Source organism: Lonchura striata, chromosome 1A, assembly GCF_050655825.1.
Source record: "Lonchura striata isolate lonStrDom1 chromosome 1A, ASM5065582v1, whole genome shotgun sequence".
NCBI classification, from domain to species: Eukaryota; Metazoa; Chordata; class Aves; order Passeriformes; family Estrildidae; genus Lonchura; species Lonchura striata.
In genome coordinates this window covers 14,171,177-14,192,945 of record NC_140741.1, presented here as the reverse complement: position 1 = coordinate 14,192,945, position 21,769 = coordinate 14,171,177, and positions in this window count along the sequence as shown.

The window sequence follows — 21,769 nt, the reverse complement described above, 5'->3', positions numbered from 1 at the left end:
TTTTTAAAAATTATTTACAATAATATCAAAGGACATAACATTTCATATTCTAAATTGTTTTAATGATTTTAAATACTTGCTCTCTGTCAACTCAGAGAAACTGTGTTTTCATATGCTTCATTCCTGCATAAAACAGACCTGGAAGTAAAAACTGGTTTCTTTCAGCTGTGTATTTATATGGCTTATTTCCCTGCCTATTTTTTGGATATGAAATTCTGTGCTTTAAGCATTCAGTTGTTAAAAAAAGAAACATAGCATGCAGGCAGCATAAGATGTGTAGTTAAAACTTGCTTTAGTTTTTCCCAATCTATCATTAAAAATTATTAATGCAGAAAAATTGAGTGTTCTTGATTACCAAAAAAGGTTTTTTTAAATGCACATGGTTATTGATGTACATGTGTGTGATTGCAAGCATGTAGGACTTGATAATGTTTTAAAATACAACTTGCTTGTGAAAGGAACCTAACCAATACTTTTGTGCCAAAGTTAAGCTATCAATTTCAATATTTGCATTGAATCAGATTGATTTGTCAGCTCAGTTGTTATTGACAAGAGGATCAGCACAGGGCCCACTTTTCAGGACACACAGAATCAGCCTGAAAATATTAACATCTGTCAGTGACCTGCACTTTGTAAACCATATTTCTGAAATCAGCTTAGCATGTTTTATCTAAACAAATCAAGTAAATTAGTATGCAGAGGAAAGAAAAGCATTCCAGATACAGATAAAAATAATTGCTGAAGCACTGTCAGGAGACCCAGGTAATTTCAGAAGTGTGGTTGAATAGAGGCAGCAAGTATTTTGTATTTTAACTGCAAAACAGGACACCAGAAAAGAAAACAGAAGGTCTTTAATATGGTACTATCATTAAAAAAGGTTCAGTTAAACCAGTATATTGTACACAGAGAAGTGCTGTTTGTTAGAATGTGTATGGAGGGAACTGAGAATAATTAGACTTATAATAGGAGTTGCTCTGGTTGTGCACAGTTTCAAAGCCTCAACTGTTCTTGAATTCTTAATAAATTGAGGAATGAGTACAGCAGAGGAGAGAGCAGGCAGATCTGTTAGAGCAGCTTGCCCATGCCAGTTTGCCAAAATCTAAATAGTCCTTTGAAAAAAAAGCTTATTTTTTGCTGATGACATCATTCCTGCCACTGTCAAAGTGTCTTGTCTGAAGAAGCAAAAAACCTTTCCAAAACTGACAATGCACACATCTAAAACACATACGAGGACTACTATAAATGTGAGATATTTATACCCTCTTCCCATGCTACATACTTTCATTTACAGATAGATTTTTATCTCTGAAGCATTTCAACTTTGTAAATCAATGTATTTTTAATACTTTGTTCTTTGTGATTTCATTATGGCTGCCTTAGCTTGGGCATAGGACTGTTTTGATATCAGCGCCCTCAACATACTTTTTTCTATTGTTAATTTTAAGGTCACTGGAAACATCTGTATAAAGTCAGGAAAGCCACAGGTAATCCTGAAGGTGATCTTCATGCATGATTTCCACAGTACCATACTTTTTTTTTTTTTTCCCTTTGGAATTCTTGTTCCTTCTGATCTGAAGAAATATGGGGAAGATGCTCTGTGAACATATTTTTCCATGCTCATATGATTTGCCATTTTCAGCATCATCTCCAGCTGTGAATTGTACAATGAATAATTAATGTTGAATGGTGACCTTGAAGCTCATAAAGCTGATTAGTGAGACAATGCATCAGGGAGAACAACTTTAGGACTGCACTTGTAAAAGAATATCAAAACAGCTTAACACAGTAGGGAAAAGTCCCCTGGAGCCCTTTTAAAACCAATTGCCTACAAACACTCCTAAAAAGAATAACTCTGTAGTGGTGGTGGGGGGGGGGGGGGGTTGGGGGGTAGGGGGGAAGTGTAAAAATCCTATGAAGTTCAGAAAATAAATAAACCAACTTTTATACTTAATTGTAACAGAGATATTTGCAGTTAAACACTTCCTAGCATTACAGAGAGAGGGTACAGTCAGCCAGAATAAAGCATTTTTGTCTTTTCTAGTTCAGATTGTTATGGCACAGTTGTTTTCTAGTTCACTGGATCCTAAACTCATTCATAAACAAGTTCAGGCCTTCCCTGATACTTCAAAGCAGAAAAGATTTGCCCCGGTTCCCTGTTGCAGAGGCTGATGGCAAACTGCTTAGAACCCAGGAAATTGTTATTTAATTATATTTGCACACTGGCAAAGATGAGGATGATGGAGATTTCAGAAGGAGTTAATGCTTTCATTTTTCCTGAAAAAGAGGGAATGTGTAATTTTGAGAACTGGATCTTTGTTTTTATTTCTATTAAATGACATTTGTCATTTGTTAGTGAGCAGACAGGAGATATTGGGTTTGTTATGGAAACATGGCATGGTCCAGTTGTGCCTTACAGCAGTCATAACTCGGGCAAATCTCTTCATTTTTCTTTTCTAACCCATTTTATAAGCCCTAAATCTGGAATAACTAATGCATATACTAACTTTGTTTTTCTTTTTACAGCTCATTTAATTTGTTAATACTTGAAAGAAGTTAGCAGTGTCTTTTTGTTAAATGATTTAATCTAGTTCAAGAACTAAATTTCACTTAACTATAAAAAGTTGTGTTTCCCAACACTTGCAGATTTTATTCCAATATTGGATGATTCCAAACCAAAAATATTTCAAAATGTCATGTTTTGGAAAACATCTGCTCCTCAGCCTTAGCCTCTAAGTAATCAGCACTTCTGGCTTAGAAAACTGAATAAAAATCCTTACACCTTCAGGGAAATCAAAGTATGCCCAGATTTGGGCTGAATTTGGCAAGTAGTTTGTCAGAGATGAGGATTCATTCCATAGCATCACTTAAATGTTTGCAATATCCATGTCTTCATTTTAAAAATCATTACCAAAATATTTAATCTGAAAATGATGAAAAATTTAGATCAATGTAATTCAAATTATTTTTACATTGGAGTGTATAACACAGTATATTGTTGAATCACTTTCAGGTAGACTTCCCTATTTTTACTGAATTGGTCTCATTATGAAGGTAAAATTGGGTCATGTTCTCTAAAACCATAGGAGTTCAACACTGCAGATCTAACAAATTTTAAAAATCTTGCTACAATTTTAAAACATGCTGAGTAATTTTCTCAGTATAAGGAAACCTCTAGTGGTTCAATTTAATGTGCTTATTAATCCTCTTATAAAAAATCAGTTTGCTGAAACAACTATGGGTTATCAATAAATGGAGTGAATGTTTTTTTTGGTGTGAGTTTATTTTCTACAAACCGATTAAGATAAAATACTTTTAATCCTAATTTAAATATGAAGTACAAATTATCAGACATCTGTCATGAAAAGTAAATTGTATTTTTAAAGTTATTTAACTTTTAGAATGTTCCTGCTTTTACTTCCATGGCAATGTAATTTAGAATTTTTAAGGAGTCTCTAAAATGCATGAAGATTTTGTTTGCCAAATATTTGAACGTAAAGGAAATTAAATTACATTAAAGGTTTTTATTTTATAATTATGAACAGAGGAATCTATAGAAGGATTCACAAGGAATTATTTTCTCAGAAAGAAATAATTTTTTTTGTAGTATGGAAGTAGAAATGACGCTCAGAAGTGGCAAGTTGTGCCTAAGCAGTTTTTTCACCCTCTTGCTTTCTGTGACACAACAGAGGGAATGCAGGGTGTTGAAGACTTGCCTCTGTTTTTCTGACACCCGCCAGCCCCGCAAGATCACATCTGTTCTACGTTGAACATGGGAGAAATACTCAGGGAATAGGTAGGCTGAAATTCCCCTGTGCTGCTCCAATTTTGTTGTAAGGTTTGAGCAAAGTTTAGAGAGGATTGGTATCTTTCTTACCCCACATGGCTGAGTTTATTCTGCTTGAATGTCGACCAGCTCAACTGCACACCCTTTTTTATTGTGTTGCTTTTTGGTGTCTTTCTCCTGCCCCCAAATACTGCACTATCAGCCAAGAATAACTTTAGGCTGAACTCAGCACTGCTTTTAAATGTTTTCAAAACATTACAGGAATGTATCTGATGGTTTTTCATTCCAGATGCAATTTTTTTTTAAAGGTACTTAAAAAAGCTAACAACTCCCTGAAAACAGCAAAATGCTGGTGATGGAGCAGAAGAGAGCAAAGGTTCTGAACCCAAAGCCAAGATGCTGGGCTACAGGCGAGGCTTTGGGTTCAGGCCTCTCAGCTTCCAGAGATCTCTTTGTGTCAGTGTAGGCTAGTACTGTTCCACTTGTATTGACAAAAATCTTATAAATATCAAAGAACTTTGGCTTTTCCTGCCCTAAACTTAGTGTATTTATCACCTCTCATCACTTTCGTTTTGTTATTGACTCCTTTTCTGTCTGTGATCTATTCACAGATGATGACATTATGATCATCATACAACAGTTTCACCTTGAAATTTAATGGGTGACAATGCATGTAATTTTATTTCAGTTTTTACTATTGCTTTTTTTTTATGCATCAGGCAATATTTGCTGAGCAGGTTTTGGGTGGAGTGAGAGAGGAAAGGGTAATTACTCAGGTAATCATAATCTCAGAATCCCAGGAATGGTCAGGCTGGAAGGGACCACAGTGGATCATCTGGTCCCACTTCCTTGCTCCAGCAGGGCCTTCCCAGAGCACAGGGCACAGGATTGTGTCCAGCTGGTTCTGGAATATCACCAGTGAGGAAACTCCACACCCACTCTGGTCACTGTCCAGGGAAGAAGTTCTGCCTCATGTCCAGGTGGAACCTCCTGGGATCAGTTTCTGCCTGTTCCTCTGGTGCCATTGCTGGGCCCCCTGGAGTAGAGCCTGGGCCCTGCTCTGAGCCCTCCCTGCAGACAGGGACACCCCAGGCTGAGGGTCCCTCTCAGCTGGGGCTCCTCTTGAGGCTGGACAGCCCCAGCTCCCTCAGCCTTTCCTTGTCAAGGAGATGCTCCAGGCCCTTCCTTATCTCTGCAGTCTCTGCTGGCCCCACTCCAGGAGCTCCATGTCACTCCTGTCCTGATGATCCCAGACCTGGACACAGCTCTCCAGATGTGCCTCCCAAGGCTGAGAAGAGGAGTAGGATCACTCCCTGACCTGCTGGCACTGCTCTTCCTGATACATTGCATGGTTCCACTGGCCCTCTTGTCCCCCAGGGCACTGCTGGCTCAGGGACAGATTGTTGTCCACCAGGACCCCCAGGTCCTTCCCCACAGAGCTGCTGTCCAGCAGATCAGCCTGTACATGTGCTTAAGGTTCCTCCTGCCCAGGTGCAGGACCTGCATTTGCTCTTGTTGAATGTCAGACAGCTCCTCTCTGCCCATCTCTCCAAGCTGACTCCCTCCGAAGGGCTGCACAGCCCTCAGGGCTGTCAGCTGCTCTTCCCAGCTTTGCACCATCAGTGAACTCCTGAAGAGGCATCGACCCCTCGGACAATCCCTGATGAACAAGTTAAACAACACCTCAGTTCCACCCTGGATTAGGCTTACACTGCTCCCACAGAAGCCACAGTGTGGGCTGTGAGAGCCCACAGGCTTGCAGATGCATTAACTGATATTAATGGCCTCACATATCTCATGACTAATATTTATTGTCACGAAGCAATGGAGGAATTCCCACATGAGCTGTATGAAATTTAGTACATCTCCCTAGTAAATTCATTTGGGGTGAATACTGAGAAGCTTTTCCATTCAGTCTACAGCCCATCTAAGTCTGTGCTTGATAGCAGATTCTGCCTCTTGTGCAGCAATTTGATGGCTGTGCTGTACCAGCTGGTAAAAGACATTGTCCTGAAGGTTTTCAGGATCTCAGGGATCTGGTTGGAGTTGAAGTGTAGGAGAAATATGTTGTTGTTTGCAGTCTCCTCCAAGCCTTCTGCATCAAATCTCTCATTTTTCAGTCCCTCAGCTTGAACCAACAGTCATCCTGCGTGGGTAAAGATGGTGAGAACAAGGCCTGTGCTCCTGGGGAAAAGCCTTAGGAAATCTGACAGTAAAATTATTGAGTAGGGAACTAACCTAGGCATGTCAGGCTTCATTAAATTTTAGAATCGGTGTTATTTGATAGTGAGACAAGCACAGCTCCTGATGATGGTTGTGAATTATTCAGTGAGACTTGATCATGCTGCTTGTTTTTACTAAGATCATTAAGCAACTGTGAGATCACTGGTAGCCTTGCTCTGGAACACTTAGCTGTTTCAATTATCTCAGCTGCAGTTTTATTCTGAAATGTTCCGATTCTTGAAATTAAACTGCCAGCTTAGGTCCTACCATTTGCCACCTTAGTGAAGCAGGAAATTCTGTGGTTATGGACTCTACTGTGATTCATGTTTTATTTTTCACAGTAATTGATTGCCATCACAACTTGGGTCATTTACAGTAGCTGGTTGTGTGATGTTTCTATCAGGTTTTCTTTGCCCTCTTGGAAAATGCACCACTTGGATTTGGGATGAGTCTCATGTCAGAGTCAACAATCTGATTATATTCTTGCATTGTTTCCAAACAGATAGAAATGGAAATCAAGATTTTAAAGCTAATAGACAATAAATATAATATTTAATGTCAGAATGACTACAATATTTCATTCCCCATTGTTTGATCTACTTGTTTGATTTGCTAAGATAGAAGATAAAAATTGCTCTAATTTAATAAAAGAGAAATTTCATCAGAAGGGTATGTGTTGTACCCTTTGGTAGCTAAATCACAAAATTTATATAGTTCCCAGAGGAAACATTATAAATTAGTCTTGTACAGGGATATTATACAAAACTGGCAAGGACAGTATGGCATAGAACAAGAGTAGAAAAAATTGTTTAAACAACAAAAACTTGTTACAAAATTTGTGCAATATAAAACTAAACTAAAAGCTTCCATGCTGCGTTGGGTTTTTTTCTGTCCCAAGAATATAATTGCCCTTATAAATTTTACTATGACTTTAACAATATTAGGGAAAAAAATATATTCATTCTGTCTGCATGGATGTGTGTTGCTTTTTTTGTTCTCTTACTTTTTATGTGTTGGGCTCTCATCTCCAGTTAACTATACTATAATTTAAAATAGAATTATACAATTTAGGTTTAATTAATGGGACAATAGTCACTTGTTTATAGTTTTATGGAGTAATTGCAAAGCAGTGACTCAGAAGACTTTATCATGGAGCTACAGGAAGGAGCTTGGATATAGTAGAGATGATTTGCCAAGTAGATGTATAATATGCTGATGAATGCAGTGATAAAACCACTCTTCTTTGCTGACAGGTAATGAAATGGACTTTGAGATCAATATCATTCTGACAAGGGAAATATTCAATGTATTTCTCTGCTGAAAGTCCCAGTCTTCCCTCTCAGCAATGCAAAGTGCAGAGAAGTATCCAGGCAATGGGAGGTATTGAAACTACAGAGCAGCTTTTGTACTCCAAGCAAAAATAAAAGTGGGTTCTTTTCACAGCCCAGCCTGATGTATAGGCTGGCAAAATAAATCAAGTTTTGGCCAGCTACAGATAGTTGAAATACTTTCCAGAGAACTCCATTTACCAGGAGTCCTGTAACTAACCACACTATCAAAAGAGGGGTTTCCTGTGAAACTGCATGTGACATAGGAAGCAAATTAATTTGTGGTTTTATTGACAAATGTTATCTGACATAATACCATGCTGTATTATTGCAAAAATTACTGCCCACTAAGTGAAAAAGGTTGGAAGAGATTGCCAAGGAGTGTCTTGTGAGTATGAATGAACTTAACATGTGCCAGCCACGGGTAGGTGGAATGTGCCAATTAGCAAATTATTCTGCTTTTAGAAACCAAACCTTCTTTATATGCTTGCAGTCAGGAGAAGAGGCCAGTGTGTGTGAGTGAGGAGGCCAAAGGGAGCTGCCAGTCGTGGCCTTTCCCTCGGCTCTCCGTGCTCTGGCTTTGCAGAGGGAAGGGTCCCACGGCAGCTGGTGGCATGGGGCTGGCCCTTGGCTGTAGCCATGGTGTGGAATTTCCCCGTGTTTGGGATATTTAGACAACAGCACACTTACAAATGTGTCGTAAAATTGGACGCCTGCCGGGGGAGGCTTGGGCCTCTTGGTTTACTTACTAAGCCCATGTTTCAATGGAGAAGCAAATTTGATTTTTCTCCCCCCTCCCTCTCTTCTTCTTTCTCTTTTCCCTCCTCCCCCACCCCTCCTTTGCTAAAGAGGCATCAGTGACTGGTGAGAAGAATTGACCAACTTGACCTCCTCTCCCACTGGTGGTCATGAGAATAATACAGGAGGAGGTCAGAGGTCAGCTTTTGAATACTCTTAGGAGCTAATTTATTACAAGGAGGGAGTTTCACATTGGCTGAATTATTTTCTTGAAGAGAAGACCACACTTGAGTTTGTTTATGCCTTGTGTTCATTGGGAGTTCTCTTTAGGAGCCTGTCATGCACCTGTGCAAAGCATAATAACAGCCCTTTTCTGCAGGGTGAAATAGCCAACAGCCAGAGACAAAATGGGCTGGCCTGCAGCAGAACCTGCAGTTATTTGATGACAGAATGGAGTCCAGAGGGGCTTTCCATTGTAATTCCCTCTTCCCACCCCCTTCTTTTGCCCTTATCCTGCTGCTGGGTGTTTTTTGGCTGGTGGAACATGGGGAAGCTGGGATGGGGGAGGAGGGAAGGAAGAAGAGCGCGTTTGCACAGACATCATGCTGAGAAATAGACTCAACTCATTCAGGATATAAGGATCTGGCTTTCTTGGAAGTCAGTGACAGTAAGAGCTGCCATTCTCTCAGTGCTTCCGTTTGTTGTTGGGATACACAAAAATTATATATTCTACTTGCATTTCTAGTTGCCTTAGCTGCCGAGAGCACTGGGTTACCTTATGACTTATGAGTTTAGAAATTATTTGCCTAGATTTAAGTATCTTGGCTACACTTAATCTCTCTGCTGCTCGACTACAGCCCAGCAACCTCCTTTCTGTCATCCTTCTTGGTTTTGTACAGCGTCTGGTGATATCTCAAGCATCACTTGCCCTCAGACAGGGCAGCTGTGGCTGCATATTCTATTGAGACTCCCATTATCCAGAAAATCTTGACCTATTGCAGTGATTTTTCTTTTTACAAAACAACCTCCAGCCTTTGTTTGCAGTTTAAAGAAGGTCTCTCGTGTGTTAGGAGGTGCTGTGCATTAAGCTCTCTGTGCACTGAAATCTGTAACTTTGCCTGAATGTTCTACTGATTTAAATTTGTCCAGATTGTTGGGGGAAAACTCTGAAAGCCAAATTTATGTAAACAAAGCCACTTTCTTTTGAACACAGTGGGATTAGGAGGCTGAGCCTTCTCAGCACTGAAACCTGGGTTTGTTGGGGGAGTTTTACATATTCTGAATTTTCAAGCACCAGAACTAGGTAAAGCTCAGGCTTTGAATGTGCTCATTAGCTTTGTCTGAGCAGGCAAGAAGTTGGAGCCACTCTGGGGGATTTGAGAAGGAATTACGTAGCTCCCAAAGCTGAAGTCAAATTTAAGGAAAAATACTTTCTGCCTACAAAATTTCTCCCTGCTTCTGCACATATCAAAATAATTAATATAAAAACAATTTTCCTGCTACAATTTTGGAAGGAGATTTGCAGCTATTTAGCAGATATTGCTGGCAAACATTTATAAGTTATATATATGATGAAAAGCTCATCTGCACACAGACAGAAGAGCAGACAGTGTTCCTTCCTTGGGATTTCCCAAAGCTGTCACAGGGGAACATCAGCTCCATGGTCCACCAAGGTGAGAATACAGACTGAGGGGGTCACAGCCTGGGGTTTAGTGCTTGGTTTCGGCCTTGAGGAGTTTAATATCACCTGAGGGAGTAATGGGGTGCACAGCTGAGTGGGTGCCTGCCGCTGACAATACTGGAAAATCTTAGCGTAGGCAGAACATTATCACAGTAAGAGCTGTGATGATAAAATCACAGACTATAGTGATGAAACTGAAAGGAAGTAAGTACATCTCAGTGTAGATCTAGAGGGAATAATAAAAAAAAAAAAAAACAACAGACATTTTTCCATGCTCTTCAAATGTGTGGAGTCAGTGATGAGTCCCAAGATTTCAGAAAACAAGCACCATCCTGGCAGAGGGGCACACCCAGATATTCACACTTCCACCAAAACATCTGAGCAGCATCCTGAGCCAAATGCTTTTCATGGTGGCTACACTGCCCCATGGAACAGGAAGACATCTGGGAAATGGTTCTGCTGTGCAGAGAGAGAGGCTGGAACTGAGCATGTGCTCCCCTCTGCCAAATCCTTCCATGCTGTGGCACCTGGGCCTGCCCCATGTTCCCCTGATTTTGTCCTTCAACTTATGGGATCTGGAGGCCAGAAGCTGTCATCTCGTCCACCTGCACTGTGTCCACAGCTCTCAGAGCAGTGTAAATGCGGGGATTTGCCAGCTGAGGTTTCTGTTCTGTGACACAAGAGTGCTGCTGCTGGGCTGGACCTGTTGTTGTTGTGGGCACCGACACACAAACCTTTATTCAAAGTGTGCCTCTGCTTGATTCCATATTTTCTCTGCTGCTTACACTGTGCCAGGGGTTGACTTTTCTGTGCTTACAGAAGAGCTTTGTTCACAGGGGTTTTACTGATAAAACACAATCAGGAAAAGCAGAGCTGAGCCAGCCTGTTGTCATTGAGCAAAACCAGGCTAGACACAGCATCCACATCACTGCTGCTGGGGGCCTGGCCTGGGATTTTCCAGAATAACTGGACTGGATTTTCCAGAATGGGAATTTTCCAGAATAACTGGAATTTTCCAGAATAACTGGACTGGATTACATTGCATTGCATTGCATTGGATTGACCACATGCCAGACTTCTGCTGACTTTCCAGAGGAAGGAATTTCTGCACCCAACAGCCAAAACAGCCATGTTAGTAGTTTATGTTGATATATCAATTGTGGGCTTTTGTTGCTGCTCACACCTGGTGGAGCCTGGTCAGTTTCAAAGTGGTCATGTCTAGGAGTAAAATTACATCTAAAGCTTCAGCTGCTTCCTCAGAAAGTTGTCAAATAAGGATCTCACAGTGTGTTTCACTTTTGATCAGCAAGGACATTTGTTCAAATGTGCTTCTTGCATTTGAATTTCTTAGGAATGCAAAGAGCAGGCTCAGTAAATCCAAAAATTTTAAATTAAATTGGTTGCAGTTTATGTAAGTATTTAATATATAGAATGTCTGGTTCTATACAGAATTAAAGCTTGTTTTTAATTTAATTAACTAACCATCATATAATTGCATACACAATCTCATGAACATACTTAACTTTTTGTTTATTCATATGTAAGAGCTCTCTGCTTTATTCCCTCCTGGGAAGACTTTATTTCTTTTTCTACACTTTCAAAAGACAGGCACTTGAGCAATTTAGCTGAATTAAGTGATAGTGAATATTTAGTAAGGCTAATGTGATAAATGGAGGTGATTTGTGCTGAATAAGTTGTAATTATATCAATAATTTGGGAAAATAATTGGAAAAGTATATATGGTTAGTGTTATGAAGCAGATGGGTTTCTTCAAGAATACATGTGGAAAGCAGGATGCAGGAGTTGGATTTGGCCTTGGGAATGGAGGAAGTCAGGAACTGACTCCCAAACCAAAATTGGCATCAACTGAAGTTAAAAGACAACTCCCAGAGCAGGACCAACCTTGAATATTAATAAAATTGGGACCATTCCAGATAGGGAACCTAAAACTGTGGTCTTATCTATGAAATAATAAGGCTGAATTGGAATGCATCAAGCTCAATGCATGTGCAACCTGCCAGGTCATTCAGAGGGCAGCGAGGAAGACAGCAAGCCTTCCTCTGAAAAGACCACCAAGAGCCAAGGAAACCCCTTAACAACAAGAGACACATGTGGTGGGAAGTAAAGTGATGTAGATTTTCGGAATCAAAAATGGGAGGAGATTTATGGGAACTATTGATGAATATGTATTAGCATACAGTATCAATACATCTTTTATTTCTTTTAAAATGGATCTTTTCCCATTTGTACAGATGGCAGTGCAAGAAGCCCTCCCGTACCCCAGTCCATTTTGCTTATGCTTTATCTGAACCACTGCCAAATAACTCTTTGTAGCCACTTCATTCTATTTGATTGTATTATAATTATTTTATACCTCAATTAAAAATTGCTGCTAAATCTTTTGGTTTATGAATTGGGAGCCATGAAGGTTAAGAAGGATTTTTATGATGCCTGAAAGCTGTGCAAAAAGAGTAAACACATTGTTTTATAGTGGCTCACCTTCCCTATATAACCAAAAAATCTCTAATCTCCATTTATAACTGATATCTTATAACTGAGAAGCAATAATTAAAGTATTCTTCCTAGAATTTGGTTCTGTCAGAAATAAGTGATGTCACACCACCTTATTCTCAAACTAAGCATTCATAATATTTGATGACTTAGGGAAAGGTAACTATTTATGTAGTTTTGAAATTTTTTAAATTCTTGTCAAGTTTGCTTTTTGTAGGTTCATTTTAAAAACAGCTTATTGAGCAGATTTTTATTAATTTACTAATTCTAAAACTTTTAAAAGGGAAGGCTCTGCATGAGCAAACACTTTGTGTACATGCATACAAGCACTCACCCTGTTAAAAAATAATTTCCCTTTTCAAAGGGGAAAAAGATACATTTCTGCAATAAAAAGTGGAAGAGTTTCATAATTGTGGCTTGTCTAGAGAGCTGCTGGTTGCTTAGCTGGTGTGCTTCTGGGTTGTATGCTGAAAATATCCCAGTTCTGGCAGGGACATCTGAAATTAAGGCTTTCATTGGATGAAGGCTGTTTGCAGGGTCTCCTGCTGAGCCTGCTGAGACAGATATTGTGGGGTAATTTCTGGAGTTTTGCCAGTTGCAAACAGGGGGCCCCACCAAGCCTATTAAGGTAGGAATGAGGTTGGAATGCCACGCTTTGCTACGCTCTGTTTTCCACTGTCCCTGCTCTGCTGACCACCAGAGTAAAAATAAATTAGGGGATTTTTTTTCTCTATGTCTGCCATCCATTATTGCATGTTCTAATTTATAAATAGTTCATCTGATTAACTCTGATTTTATTTATTTTTCTTAGTACAGAATAGAATAATAAATACTTTCTCATTGACCTCCCTCCTTGTCTCTGCAAGTAGCAGGACAAGATGACATACATCCACTTTATTTTGTTGTGAACATCCACTTTATTTTGTTGTGAACCTATAAATATTTATTGGCCTTTTGCTGATGTTGTTTAGGAGGATCAAAGTTAAAATGCAGCTTTTACATACTACTTTAATGTTTTAAAGAATGTTGTCATTAAAAAGTCCTGCCAATCTAGCTCATTTAGGGCTCACTAAAGTGTTGTATCTTAGTTCCCAGGCCTCAGCTACCCATTGTGAGACTGATTTTCTTGTATGGTGGAAAATGTGGCTCAGAACAGAAACAGAGCTGTGGCCTTAAAATTGGGAAAGGCTACTTCTTTGTCATAATACTTGCTGAAGGTCAGGCCTTTTGGAGTGTGGGTGTCCAATAAGGAGGTTTTTCAAAGAGTGGATTTATTAAATCAATAACTTTATGGATCTGAAACAGATTCCTTGCAATGTAGCATAAAGCATGAGATGCAGAAGTTTGGAAAGGAATGTTTTGGTTGGAATTTTTGGGGGTGGGATGGGGAGTGTTTGGGTGTTTTTCTGTGCAGGTTGTTCATCTTGGAATAATTTAGCATTAAAGTACTCGACTGTATGTTGCACACAGATGTGGTTTAACAGACAAACTGAATAGCCTATTGCTCTTTTCTTCAAGGTTTCAGGGCTAGATTTTATAGTTTTTGGCAGTCTGTACCTAGAAGTCTCAAAATTTTTCTAAAAGCAATATATTGTGGCCATAAATTATCACAACCATTTTAGATTTGTAAAAAGCCTGCATAAATCTCCCTGTAAGCAAAACAATAAAAAGTGAAAATGTGTTTAGTAATGTTTCTTGGGTCACCATTGCTCTGAGTTGCATGTAACAGTACCCTAAAAACTACAACTGGAAGCCTATCTTATTACCTATTTGTTAACTCCCACCATAACATACTGCAGTAATAAAATCACTAAGCTGTGCTGTTTATTGCCCTTTTGATATGTGGCAACACAAGTGGACCACAGGCACTCTAAGATAAAACAGGAGGAGGCTGTTTTTCAATATTAATAGTGCAGATGTCAGATCTTTAAAGGCCTCCTTGGAGCCAACAAACCAAGTTTGATTGTTGTGGGCTTTCTGAGTAGTTGACTTCATACAGCCCCTGGGTTCCTTATTTACTGGTAGAGAGAGAGCATTGCTCAACACAAGGCTGGCATCACTCTCAGTCATTCTGAGAGAACATTATCTAAATGACTGAGCTGTTATTGGAAACATCCCTGCAAGTTCAGCTGTACTCTCTGCTTTAAGAACCTATAGGAAAATATGGCTCTTGCTTCAAAGAGCTCATAATGAAGTTCAAAATAAGGCCCACCACATCAAAAGAGAGATACAGGACAGGAGGGAGGGAAGATGGGGAGAACTGAGGTGCTTTTGTCCAGTGGGGTACAGCAGCATCAGGCCTTTAACTCCTCACTTGTCTAAGCAGCTCAGTGTAAGGGTTTTAATTGTGGCTGTTCCAGCCAGTCCCCTTTCCCAAGAGTGTGTCCCAATTTGCAGCAGGACTTGATCTGAATCCAAACCCTGCTCTGTTTCCTCAGCAGATCTGTGACCCAGATCCACCAGCAGCTCAACAGCTGCAGAGCACCCGCTGCTGCTGAAGGAAGTATCCAAAGCCAATCTGGAAGGGCAAAAGTTGGATAAGATTGCTGCTGTGCACTTGATCTGCTGCAATTACACTGTAAATAATTCAATAATAAGCTGCCATGTGCATTTTTTCACCTTGTTCTCTAATTGCCCCATGACTTTACATAAATGTTGTGATGTGATGGTTATGTGTCAAGGTTTACCCAAAGGATTCTTATTTTTCACATGATCAGTGGAAAAGGTGCAACATTATGTTGTTCTGTTAATGATGGTGCTGGTATGTCCTTGCCAGGTGACTGACAGGCAGGAAAGATTGAATCTTTAATGAATCTTGGCTTTTAATACTATTAAAAAAAAAACCAGCAAACTCTGGAACACTGAAGAAGGTGCAGTCAGGCTGTTGGCTAGAAAAATGTGGGGTTTCTTTTATTTTTTATTCTGTATGAGTGTGGGAAACTGCTTTGCAAGCTTCTGCACTGTACTCAGCAGGGCAGGCAGCTAAACCTGTGTCTCCCACTGCATACTCAGTTAATAACAAAGCAGGTATGGTATTAAAGTGGTCAAATCCTCTTTTTTTTTTTTTTTTAATCAGAGAATACTTCCCAAGGCTGAGAAACTTCCCATATCACAGTTGCTGGGAACCTGCCCTTTAGGGATTTTTGTTTTCAGCTCATTATGGTTTCTCACAAAACCACTGAAAAATGTGTTTTTGGAAGCTCTGTTCCAGAGGTGATGATGGGGGAGGATAGGCAGTAGATATATGCTGTGGATACATCTCAGAGTAGAAAAAGCATCATCCTGCACAGCTCACAGAAAATTAATTTTCCACAGTCTCTGGAATTGGAGGCTGCAAATTCTGGAGTAAATGATGTAGTTAAAACTGGTGCAAAGTAGAGTTCAGTGAGGTATAGCTCAGTATTAGCTCAGCTATCCATTTGTTATAATGGCCACAGAAGTTTTCTCTGTGCTCCCAAAACCCTCATATTTATTTTTCCTTGACCTTTGGGGAAGCCCTGCATGCTCAAAGCCTCATATTTACAGTGTCGCTTTAAGGCCAGCTCAAACCTGAGCCTGTTCATATTGGATTTGCTGTGTTCTCTCTGGCAGATGATCTTTCATCCCTGTCTGTGTGCCAATGCTTCTGCAACTGCAGTTGCTGCAATCCTGTTTCATAGAAGCAGGCCTGGAGTAGGGCTGCTCAGACAGCATAAACCCCTCCCCCCAATTCTTGTATGAACACTTCACTGACTGCTGAAATATTTTATAAGCAATATACATTGCAGGTACTTTTTAGCTGTTCTAACCATTTCTAATATAGGTTACTCAATGTAGATAATTATCTTGCAAAAAGATAAAATCACCAAACCTTCTCACTACTACCAGTTTGTAGTTGTTCTATCACACAATTGGATTTGAAAAATGCTGTAGGAATGAAAAACAGCCAGCAACTTTAGTGCACAGCCAGCTTCTGTTTGTGTGTTTAAGCGAAAGCTTTGTCTGTCCTGTAGCTCTGTCCTGCCCAGATGGAGACTTGGCCATTCAATGTGAGAGTTTGAGGGTGAAATTCAGCCTTTGCCCTATAACCGTGCCACAAACCCCCACCAGGTTACTTTACAGGTGTCAGGTTTTTGGCTAAGGAGAAAATTAAAACTCATCCTTCCATTCTCTTGCCCTGTGACCTGACTGTGATTGACGTTTGTCATTCCCAAGTAAAGCAAGAAGATAATTCCCTACTTTCCACTACTCCTCAAAACAGAGAACGCAAAGTCATGCCTGGGAGTGGTTAGCAAGAGAAAAAAGGGAGTTGGGAATCTGTTTAAAGACCTTTAAATCAATGTGCACCACAAAAGATGCAGAGGGCGCTCAGACACCAAAGGAATAATTGGTGCGTTGAGCTGCTCTGCTTCAATTTGTGCCCCGTGGTTCTGTAAAAAACCTCATATCCTGTAGTTAAAATTACTAAAATTGCTAATCAAGAGATTATACCTTCAAGTGAATGCTGTCTAAAGATTTGTTTACATTTTGGAGGGTGGTTTTTGTTGTTTTTAGGAGAATGAAAGCTACTCAAAGGTGTATGTAATGTGCTTTCTTAAACTCTAGAAATGACAATAATAGTTGAATTTTATTTTAAGGATGAAAGGCAGCAGCCATTATATACAAAACATACCCTTCTTTCTTAGGTATAATATTTCTAAAATTATGACAATATTATGCTTGGAAATGTGAATTGTTCCTTTGATAAAATATTTAAAGGTACATAAATTTGTGCATTTGAATACCTAAAACCAAAACTCAACTCTAGTATTGTTGTGTGGCCTAAGATTTCCTGACAACTGTCTGCAGTATCTCAACATTCCCATCTAATAATCAAAACTGTCTCTTTTTTCTTTTAAATTTAGGCTTCAAAACCTGGCTTGAGGATAATAGAGTTATCTTGGCTTTCTTACTTTTTTCTCTCATATATTTATTTAAGCCAGATTTTCAGATGTGATCAGCATCCACCAGTATGAAATCTGTTCTTTTTTGTTCACTCAGCATGAAAGCATAAGAATTAACTTTTTGCAACTCCAGTTGTCTGTGCTGAGTTTCTTTTTGTTGTTTGTCAGATTTTTTGAAAATCTGCCCTTGACTGTGCCTGCATAATTAGAGATGATGTTTGGAATAATACCTATAGTGAAGAGGCACTCTCCTTTTCATTTTTTAAAATGTTTATAGTGCTGCAAATTTTTTTCCTTTAGGTTGAAACTATCCATTTGTATTGCTATGTGGAAGAAGTGTTTTCTCCAAAATTAAGCCTGTTCATGATTGCTTTTCTGGCTGAGAATTTTTTTTTTTTCACATGATGCATACACAGAAAAGCACATACATAGTATATTTTAAGTTGTAGTGTGGTTGAAATGGGAAATAATGAGGATAATGATGATGATTATGATGATACTAATTTGCTCTCCATCCAGAGGACTGTAGAGTTTTTGAAGGGTCATAATCCCTAGACATACATCTCAAGAAAATCTGTTTTGATGTGACTACATTACAGGGGTTTGGTGAAAAAAAATTGTGCAGGTACACTGGCCTTTTTTATGCTTTTCCACTCTTTGATCTTCTTCTTTTCAAGGATCACTCTCCATTTCATTGTTCCTGTGCATTTAAGAAAGCATAGTTGGTTTCCATTTGTGTTGGTTGAGCTGACAGAGGTGGTCTGCAAGGTGAGAGTTTGTGGGTTTGTCCTCTGCAGCCCTTGTCTGTGTATTCTGGTTCCTAACAGTTACTTCATAGTTTTTCCAGAAGCTGTAATAAGTTACTGCTTAAATGAATATTCCATATTTGTGGCATGTGGAGGCATGAGAAAAAGGCATTACTGTAATTCAGCTCTCACATGTCGTGGTTGAGCTGTACTGATCACATTTTCATGGTTTCCTAAGGAGAGGAGGGTTGTGAGATCATCTTGTGTCTCTGGTTTTGGCAGCCTCCTCCCTTCCTCCGCCTGTCCCCCCCCCACCCCCCCCCCTTTATCTTCACCAATAACTTTTGAACCCTCTGACTGAGTTCAGTCTCATTTTCTAGAGCAGAAGTCTGAAATTTATTAAACTCCTCAAGGTGTAATGAGTACTGGCAGTCAGGTAGTGGAGAGAAACTCCAAGGAGTGTCTTTCCACTGAGGAAAAGGCTTCCAGTGTATGATGGAGTCCTCGTTAGAATGCAGATAACCAGCACAGGGGCAGCTCTAAACAAAGACATTGCTTCATCAGTCCTGCTGATTGCAGATATGTTTGGGTTTAGGCTACTAAATATTGTTCTTTGTGTCAAGAGTAATCACAGAAGTGCTGCTGCATGGGAAATTATGGGAACATTTTGCAGTCAGATGTGAATTTATTTTCTTTACTTGTTTGCACACTTGTATGTGTGTGACACCAGCCTCCTGGGGGAGACAGACAAATGCAGCCTTTGGGGCTGGCTTTTCAGCTCTTTGGTTGTGTTCCTGCTTATAGACAAATGGAAATGTGTACTAGCATGAAAAAGAAATCTTTTATACAAATCTGTGCAGTGTCTGTGTTGCAAAGGTGAAGCAGCTTGACTGTGAAAGCCTTTTGGAATGTAACTCTGGTAGTAAATGTTCCTGCAATCCAAACCCATTCTCTGCAGATATTTTATGCTATATTTTCCTCTTTTCTTGCTATTGGGAGGAAAATTTGCCTCGTCTGCTGTGCAAGTCACTGATAATGCTCCAGGTGATTCTGTGATGGCAAGAACAGCCCTGGCAGGGAGGGAACTCATTTCCCACTTGTGACTGTCATGGGGTTCCAGGAATCGGTGAGTGCATCCTGGCTGGCTCCACAGACACCTCTCAGGCTTTCTGTAGTAGCCATGTGCCCAGGGGTTTTGAATATCCTGCACCATGGACAACCAGAGCTAGTAAGGATAGTGATGGTATGTAAAGCAGTGGAGGGGAAATTATAGACTTGAAATAGGAAAAATGTTTACATGGTTTTCAAAGGCCCGTACTAAGGGTTGTGTCCCAAGGCAGGATTCAACAATAAAACCAACTGTATGTATTAATACACACCAGTGTATATGTATTTATGTTACATTTTTAAAATTTTCATTAACAAGATATATAGAGTACTTTAATTGTCACAGTCTAGTATTGATATTTTCTGTCTCATGTTGCCCATACATGACCAAAATGTAAAATAAAATGCCTGCCTATGTGGGGATGACTCACCAGCAGCTGATCTCAGCAGTTCTGCAGTTTGGGTTTTATCTTTAGAGTTCAAGGAGGATTTTTATGCACAGAGCTGTACTTCTTGATATTTAATATTTCAGGTCTCATTCCCACTGACACTCTGGAACAGATGGGGTCATGACTTAACTTGTCCATGAAGTAAATAGAACACTATTGATGCCATAAAGATAAGTCATATTCATTACAAAGACCACATTAAAGACACATACTTGAAGAGACTTGTGTTTGGAAAACAGGACCGGCCACATTGTTAATTGTCTTTGTGATATCAATTCAAACCCTACACACATAAGCAAAATGATTAGAGCTGGTTGATAATTTAGTAACAGATTTTTCTTTTTATGTGCTTCATAATACATTAAATAGTTTAGAATACTGTAAGGACATATTTAATGAAATATGAAACATCTTAGCAAAAATAAAAAAGGACATCCATTTTCCTGGCAAAGTGATACCTTGTAAGACTTATAAAAACACTGTTTCAGTTTGCTGCTTATTTCAAATTGGTAGTAATTAGGAATGCATTGTTTAATTAATTGCCTGGCTGCAGTTTCCTGACTGTGTATGGAGTAGGTGCACAAGAAATCTGTTTGCATGTTGAACTTCTGCACTTGACTCATTCAGGGTGGGATTTAATTACTTCAGTGTAAGTATCTGCTGTCATTTGAGACACCAAGACATCCCACCTGGCTCCTGGTTGCGATTTCTGTGGGGTGCAAGTTCCCAATCAATCTTTTCTCCTGCCTGAAGCCCTGTGCAAACATTTCAGATCTGGAGTCATGTCTCGAGCAGCACCAGTGCTTACACACAAACAGGTCACATCCCACCTGACTGACTTTGCCAGCTAGAAAATACCTATAAAGTGGAGCTGTGTGTACAATAATGCCATTATACAGATTTCCTCACCTTAATGTTAATCCCAGGAAGAACAGCACTCATGTGTCAGGTGTCAATACCTTTAAGTAGTGTAGCACTGCCAGTTTTGTCCCGTGGAACATGGTATGTGCAGAAGGGAGAGCAAAAGCCAGCCCGGGAATGTGTGTCAGTGAAATCTGTGGCCCCAAGGAGGTGTGTGGGTTTCTGCAAAGGAGAATAATGTGGGGCAACATCCTGGGGAACAGAACAGAGGCAATGCTGATAGCAACTACAGGGCTGTCCAGCCTCTGTGTCCATCTGTGGGCAGTGACAGATGCCTTGGGAAGATGGTAATCAAACCAGAGTAGACTGTACCCAATTCTGAGTCCTTCAGGAATTTGGCTAGTTGCTCTGTAGTCACAGAGTCAGTTTTAAAACCATTATCCTATTTACTTACCCAAAAACACCATCTACTTTGTAACTAATAAATAGGCATCACTGGCCTACGCATGAACTTCTCAGGAGGGCACTTTAACATTATTCTCATTTCTGGTTTCATCTTTCGGTTTTGGACCTAAAAACAATTCATAATATTTTGCCCTAGAACTTTTGGGTTGGTATTTCTCAATTCACCATCAGACATGAGACTAGTCTAATTTATCAATGCTTTTTAAAAAAAAAATAGAAGCAGTATTTTATATTTCTTGACGTGTGAAAGGCCAAGTGTCTAAAAAACTGTGGGAAGATTTCTCTGTTTTCAATTTCTTTTTTGACCTTATTCTTTCACCATTTTACACCCAAACAGTGCCATAAAATACTGCCTCAAAATCTCTGAGTCCTACATAAATCCTTTGCACAGTAGTTTATCTGCTGCTGTTGTTTTTATGTTGCCTTTCAGCAGGTGGAATTTTGTCTACTTCATTTGTTTTCTCTTTACAACTTTCCACCTAATGCTCTTTTTCCCCATCCTTCTTGACATAAGTGAAGGGGAAGGGTGGGGCAGCTCTCTATCTCTTTGGAAATACTTCAGCCTTCACCATTTTTAGTAGATAAGCTATCAACAAATGCAATACTGGTTTAGCACTTGATTAGACCCTCTGATTTTAGACAGCAAAACATTCTGAGGTTTCTGATAAACTTTTGAGTAATTGTTTGCCATTATGAGAGTTAAAAATTACTCTTGGGCTGTAGTTTTTGCTGAATTTGTAGCATTAATTTGCTCTCTTGTGGCACTCAGCAATAAGAGCCTTTGCATAGCTACAATTGCAATGTACCTTCATTGACACTTACTCTGAATTAACTACAGATTAATGTACATGTCATGTTTTCATAATCAGGTAGTAGCTTTTTTTACCCTCAAACTGTATTTCATAGAAGGTTTTTTTGGCTTGGTCATTTCTTTGTGGTTGTTTTGAGGTTTTT